The sequence below is a fragment of the Adiantum capillus-veneris genome, chromosome 18 (genome assembly GCF_014529385.1).
Source record: "Adiantum capillus-veneris isolate H3 chromosome 18, ASM1452938v2, whole genome shotgun sequence".
Lineage (NCBI taxonomy): Eukaryota > Viridiplantae > Streptophyta > Polypodiopsida > Polypodiales > Pteridaceae > Adiantum > Adiantum capillus-veneris.
This window is the reverse complement of record NC_140948.1, coordinates 115,606,835-115,614,049: the sequence shown is the minus strand read 5'-3', so window position 1 is coordinate 115,614,049 and position 7,215 is coordinate 115,606,835.

The following is a 7,215-nucleotide window of genomic DNA, read 5'->3' as shown; positions in this document are numbered from 1 at the left end:
TCCAGAGGGTGAGCGTCTTAATATGTGTGGCGCTTGCGATACTTGGTTGTGTGACCATATATTAGAGGATCTTCATGAGTTGTAAACTTTCTTGCCTCTCTTTGTAATTACTTCCTGCCTCCCTTGTAATCCTTTTTGGCTTTAATTGAAGAAATAATCCTTTTTTGAAAAATTTGAGTATTATCCGTACGTCCTTGTCTTGAAATTTCAGTCTCTCCTCTTTAATTAAATTCTTAAGGACATCTCTATTCTGTGCTTTTAGCAAAGGGTCTTCTGTCTATGATAGTCTTGAGTAAAAATTTCATTTTTGAGTTCTTGGATAACTCATAAGTTTGTTTTCTTATTCTTCTTCGGAGTTTAAATGTCTGTAATTTTTATGAGCTTATCTATTGCACTTTCCCATCTTGATTCCTTGTGTGTTTTTAAGCACGTCTCATTTACTGTCTTTTCTATTTGCTTGAGATGCTATAAGTAGAAGTTTACTTTTAAAATTTGAAAATAAGATTGGACCATACCATATCCCTTTGGTCCCAATCCCAACTTTCTCTCATCATTGCAATCCGTAAATTATTCAATAGTCGTACGCGTCCCCATAGGGTTAACCGTATAAATCCATTCGACCCACATGTTCTCCATTTCTTAGTAGAAATGACACTTTCCTTAGGAGAGAAAAGTTCGATGAGGTGTCTCAACATGACTAACATGTTCTCTGGTTCGGTTATCCCCATTCTTTCAGGACTATCTTATAAACTTCTTCTTCTTAAATATTCCAAGCCATTAGTAATTTCAAAACGAGTCTTGCTATATATACTTATAGCTTTATCTGCGGCTAATCACAAGAACTTCTTGGATTTGTTCATTACTACTCAAAATTATCTTCCAGTCAATGTCCCAAAAATTAATTCTTCATGTGGTAGCTACTTTACCCAATCTTGCTCCTTATTACTAAGCTTAAAGGAGAATGACAAGTAAAGCTCAATAAAAGTTTCATCCATGCCACTTTCATGTGTGTTCGCACAAGTGCATGCATCTTCATTCATTTATGCCACTTCTATGCGTCTTCGCACAAGTATATTACCTATTTTTTCACAAATTTCTATATCGTTCATTTCCAACTTTACTCACACTTCTCACTTGCTTAAATCCCAGGGACAAGCATAGGTTTCTGAAAATAAGAGCTCCCTAAAATGTTCCAGCATAGCGAGCCTTCGCTCTAGCGTAGCAGTTTCCATCCTCTCATAGATAATCCACTGAATTTCTTCCGGCAGATCCCAAGCCAGCTTGAATTTTTTGAATAATTATTGGAAACATCAAGACTTCATTTTGTAATATAATTGAAACTTGGGTGCTAGACAGAGTTGTTTTTCTCTCATGCATTAATCTTAAATCCAAAATTCCAAGGTCTAAGATTCAAAATTAGGCTTTGATACCACCATAGAGGGCCATACCCAAACTCGACCCTACTCACCTCCCTCAGTCCTCCAGACCGTTCCAGGGAATGACGTAGATCTATGTGCAGGTATCCCTCCCACTTGGGACCGACACTCAGATAGGACTCCGGTCTATCTCAAATGCCATTCCAAGGGGGTACATCCCTTCATTCAACGATTCTATTCGCTTCTCATAATCAATCTATCCTTGATAGCTTTCCGCACCCAAAATCGTGGTCCTTAGTCTTGATTCTCTTGATCTTTAACTTGAGGATCTTCTCTTACTTTCTTGTTCTCCCTTGGTTCATGGTGATAACCCCTTTTTCTTGACAAGCAGGCACGGTAGTTATCACTTTCCTCTAAGAAGAGTGATTTTGCAATCCTACTTGGTCTCGCTCGTCCCCGATTACCCATTTTTATCCCACATAGTCCTAGCATTTAACATAAAAAATTTAAATCAATGTCCAGCCCTCTGACCCTCCGGATCCGCCCACCCACCGAACCATCTCATGAAAATCCCTTCCTGAGGTAGTACTTAACTACTACAAAATCAGGAAGACTGCAGTCTATCATACATCATCAAACAACAAGAAGCGTGCAATCTGTTGCATACCCTCGTTCAGAGAAATTCATTTGGTTTTTCCCACCAAATCTTTATTTAGAAACTTTTAATTCATTTCCTTTCCTTTATCTGCTATAATTAGCTTGTAACTAGTTTCCTAACTAATCATGCAACACATTTAGTTTCAACCAATTCATCTTGCCTCCCTATTCAAGCCAAGATAATCGGTTACAAGCCATCAAAATGGTAGCACTTTCACAATATTTTCCAGAATTAAGTGTTTGGGAAAGGCTCATCAAGTAATTTAATCATTCCTTCCTAAGAATTTTATTTCGAGAGGTATAGCACCATCTGGTACAGATGCACATGATAGCCCCTATATTCCTAGCCTTTCCAGTTCCTTTTTAAGCAACCAAGTCGAACAAATTTCCTTGATTAAATTCACATCATCCTCCCTGAGTATGACCTTCTCATCCAACTATTGGCATCATGCCATACGCGGATTATGGCCGATTTTTCTATAAGATACCGCGGGTACTTCACCCGGCCGGGCAAAAATAAAACAAACCCATTCATCCCTTATCCCTCGGGCATGAATGACTTAGGTATAACAACTTGCCGATTACACTGCCCTAGCTGAAAAGGGTCAATTTCTATCAAGTTACCCAAGAGAATCCTCTCAATGGGCCGGTCTTTCAATCAAATTGACCCCAAGAAGATCCATCTTGGTTTCCGGTCATTTTGAGACAATCTTCAACACTCCTAGTTAAATCTATGTTTTGCAATGGGCTATCCCTATCACCTCTCGAGATTCCTTTTTAACTCCTAGTTGGTAATTCCCAGGTTCATTCATTTATAAACCTTAATTCCTACTTTCATTAATTATCTACCAGCCAAGTTTATTTAGAAAATACAAGCGAGTTTTTTCCATAGGCAGTTTGATGGTTAATGTCTCTTCGGAAATGGCAACCTTTTAAGTTCAATCCCTGTTTTGTACGAATCCCAGGTTTTGCAATCCTTTGCCATCCATGGGGCATCTCCATGGAAGCCTATGGAGTTTTCGATTCAAAACAACACGGAGATCAATTCCGCGAAGTTATCCCCTATCTCCCCCATCCTGTATTTGCAAACAAACTTGAAATTGACAACTTTAGAAATACTCTTCAATACCAAAAATTGAACTGCTTCTACCGAGCTTAGACAACTACTCTTTTTTTATGGTACAAAGTTACCATTAAAGCTTTGCTTAAGAGTGCAATTCTACCTTTAGTGCTTAACTTAATGATGCATAGATACTCTTAGCACTTAACCCTAATTGCGAGGTTTCCATTAAAGCTTAAACCTAAAATACGAGGTAGTCACTAAAGCTTACACCTAAGTGCAAAGTTACCATAAAGCTTAGCTTATGAGTTCAAATCTACTTTTGAAGCTTAACTTTATGATGCATAGATACTCTTATTACTTAACCCTATAATTGCGAGGTTTCCATTAAAGCTTAAACCTAAAATGCAAGGTAATGAATAAAGCTTACACCTAAGTGCAAAGTTACCAATAACGCTTAGCTTAAGAGTGCAAATCTACCTTTGAAGCTTAACTTTATGATGCATAGATACTCTTAGCACCTAACCCTAATTGCGAGGTTTTCATTAAAGCTTAAACCTAAAGTACAAGGTAGTCACTAAAGCTTACACATAAGTGCAAAGTTATCATTAAAGCTTAGCTTACGAAAGCAAATCTACCTTTGAAGCTTAACTTTATGATGCATAGATACTCTTATCACTTGACCCTAATTACGAGGTTTTCATTAAAGCTTAAACCTAAAAATGTAAGGTAGTCACTAAAGCTTACACCTAAGTGCAAAGTTACTATTAAAGCTTAGCTTACAAGTGAAAATCTACCTTTGAAGCTTAACTTTATGATGCATAAATACTCTTATCACTTAACCGTAATTGCGAGATTTTCATTAAAGTTTGAACCTAAAAATGCAAGGTAGTCACTAAAGCTTACACCTAAGTGCAAAGTTACCATTAAAGCTTAACTTATGAGTGCAAATCTATCTTTGAAGCTTAACTTTATGATGCATAACTACCATTAATACTTAACCCTAATTCCAAGGTTACCATTAGAGCTTAAACCTAAAATGATGCACATAAACCTTCCTAGTATTAAAACAAACGGATTAATTAATCCTACTAGAAATGAAGATTACCTCCTCTAAACAAGAGGGAAGTGGAGTTAAAGTCTTCTTAAAGAGATATGAGGCTCAAGGAAGAAGAAAAGGGATTTAGGATGAAGAGAAAGGAGAGAGGAGCTTCTTCACAAAACCCTCAAGGGTTTGGCCTTTAAGAGAGGGAGAGAGCAAGAGCAAGGTTTAATGGAAACCTTGATTTACTTAAGCATAGTCTTGAGCATGGAAAGTATGCAAGTAGCTTAGCAATATTGTGTGTGTAAAATTACAAAGGAGAGGGGGTACTTATATAGGAAATGGTGGGTATTCTTTTCTCAATTCCTATTGGACCCCAATTCTCTTCTCAATTCCTATTGGACCCCAATTTCTCTTCTCAAATCCTATTGGATCCCAATTCTCCTCTCAATTGCTATTGGACCCCATTTCTCTTCTCAAATGCTATTGGACCCCCAATTCTCTTCTTAATTCCTATTGGACCCCAATTCTCTTCTCAAATGCTATTGGATCCCAATTCTCTTCTTAATTCGTGTTGGACCCCAATTTTCTTCTTAGTTCTTATCTCTTAACTTTATCTTTCAATCAAGTTAGTCCCTTTTTCTCTCAGTTCTCGATCTAGATCAGTTCCCACGCGGATCTTCACGAAGAAGTATAAACATAATCTTAATCTTTTTGGAAAAATATAGGGATGATGTAATTTCTTATCCAAAATATCTTTTTTTCATTCTGGAGTAAAATCTTGTTGTCCGCATGACTTCTTTGTCGGTCTTGCTTTTTCTAAATTATTTTCTAGGCTGGAAAAAGTTCTGAATGGCTCTAGGGTTTAGGGAGGAACCTTATAGTATGACTGCTTATGCAAGCTTAAAGCAGCCAAACACATAGAGTTGACACACATGCCCTTTTCCAAAGGTACAATTCTTGCTTTTTATTATCATCATCAACGGTAGGTAAGCTGCTTATGCAAGTTTAAAGAAACAATCACATAGGGCAAATACAAGTGCCCGTCTTTAAAGATACAATGCTTGTATCTGATGATTTTTTGTAAAGGTGGATAAGTGTCTTGATAGTGAAATAAATGGAGCCAATACAAGGACATTCTTTAAGTCAATGCTATGATTTGGATAGTCTTGTTTCATAATAATAAGTTTCATCCAATTTGGTGAGACATGGATCATGATCCACGTACCTCTGAGGCTGCTTGAGCAAAAAATGGTTCCATTTGACAAAGACTGCTTCCAGGTGGCATCAACTACAATTTGGGGTCAAGTTAGCATAAAAAACACACTCAGAACAAAGAATTTGGACAAAACTTTCAAAGGCTTGGAAAATTGACAAAAATTTGGGGCATTTCAACGTTTCATAATCCAAATTCAAATTTGTTAGGAAATTAGTATCTACGGGGCATAGAAAACGAGATGACCAAGTTTCATGCCAAAATGAGGTCAAACATGGATGGCAATCCATGTACCTTTTCATGATTTTTGGCTAAGATTTACTGAGATTTGAGCAGTAGGTAGCTGAGATCAATTGAGACATTTTTTCTAAAAGGCACATTGGCAAAAAAGTTGTAAAATTTGACCAAAAGAGCAAAAATCAGAAACTAGTAAAAAATAGCAAAGCAAACACAAAAATTCACTTTCGATTAGAAAGTGAGCCAAATCCAAAAAGTTTTTGAGAGTAGGTTGTAGCACACTAAATTCTAGGTTTAGATCTGATGGAATATGGATTGAGATCCATGTACCATTTTTGAGTTTTGGACAAAAACTGTACTAGCCTGTAACAAAGGTTACGGTGAGCAATACTTCCCAAATCTAGGTAGATAAAAGAATTCAAAAAGTGGGTCAAAAAGAGTAAAAACATCTCAAAGCCAAGAACAGTCAGGACAGACCTAGGGTTTGGACTTAAACTAGTCCAAACCACACAAAAAGCATATATCTGGGGTTAGGGTACCAAGGGCAAGCTGTGTGTCAAGTTTCATCACATTCTTCCATAAAGGTACACAAATCACAATCCATGTTTCTTTGTCATTGACTAAGACTAGACTTGAACTATAGCTAGAACTAGTCGCCAAGAGCCTAGTGGTCTTTCAAAATTGAATTTGGACTTGATTTGAGGTTTTGCAAGCAAAATTGATTTTTTTTGCCAAAAGCGGGATAAATTTTATCGATTCCAGAATTTGACTGATAGAGCGGCTGTAAACTCATAGCCACCAAGTGTTTTTTTATAGATTGCAAGGGCTAGAGTGTACAATTTGAAGTGATTCCAAATCGAGGATTTGGGAGCAACCAAAGCGGTAACATGTCAGTGTTTTGCAATAATGTTTTTTCTTGATGTAATTGCATTCAGGCAGACTATATTAGAGTAGAAACCCTATTGTAGGAGATTAGATTAGCCACATTTCCATGGAAGAGACTGTGAATCAAGGGCCATTGTTGACCTTAGAGCTAATTCCTAAGGCAAGTCTGTCTAATACTTCTTCAAAGAGATCTTATATCTACATGGCTGAGGGCTTCAAAAGTGTGAGTTTCAAAGAGGGAACAAATACGGGAGCAGGACCCCACACCAACCATGAAACTATTGCACTTGAAATACTAGTTTGAAAATAAACAAAGTGCAAAAATCTACAAAGATGGTATGGATCGCTACCGTGTAAAGTTAGAAGAAATACCTAGTTAGTTCAAAAATCTACAGAGATGGTATGGATCGCTACCGTGTAAAGTTAGAAGAAATACCTAGTTAGTTCAAGACCTAATGCTTGTGGACTAGAGTGGTGATTGATACTTTGATGACAAGGGTACAATGTATCAAGTTATGAAAAATCCCTACGATGTGGAAAAATGGGGATTGACATGCACCAAGGGCAAAATTGATGTAGAGCCTGAAGACAAGCCGCCAAAGCTGGACATTCCTAATGCAAAGCTAATGCGAGTGAACGAGGAAACTTGATCCAACATGGACAACACTCATGTGGGGTTATATAAGTAAAATAGCAGGGTTCATATGCTCTATTATAAGTGCATTGAGCCCTACATTAAAGA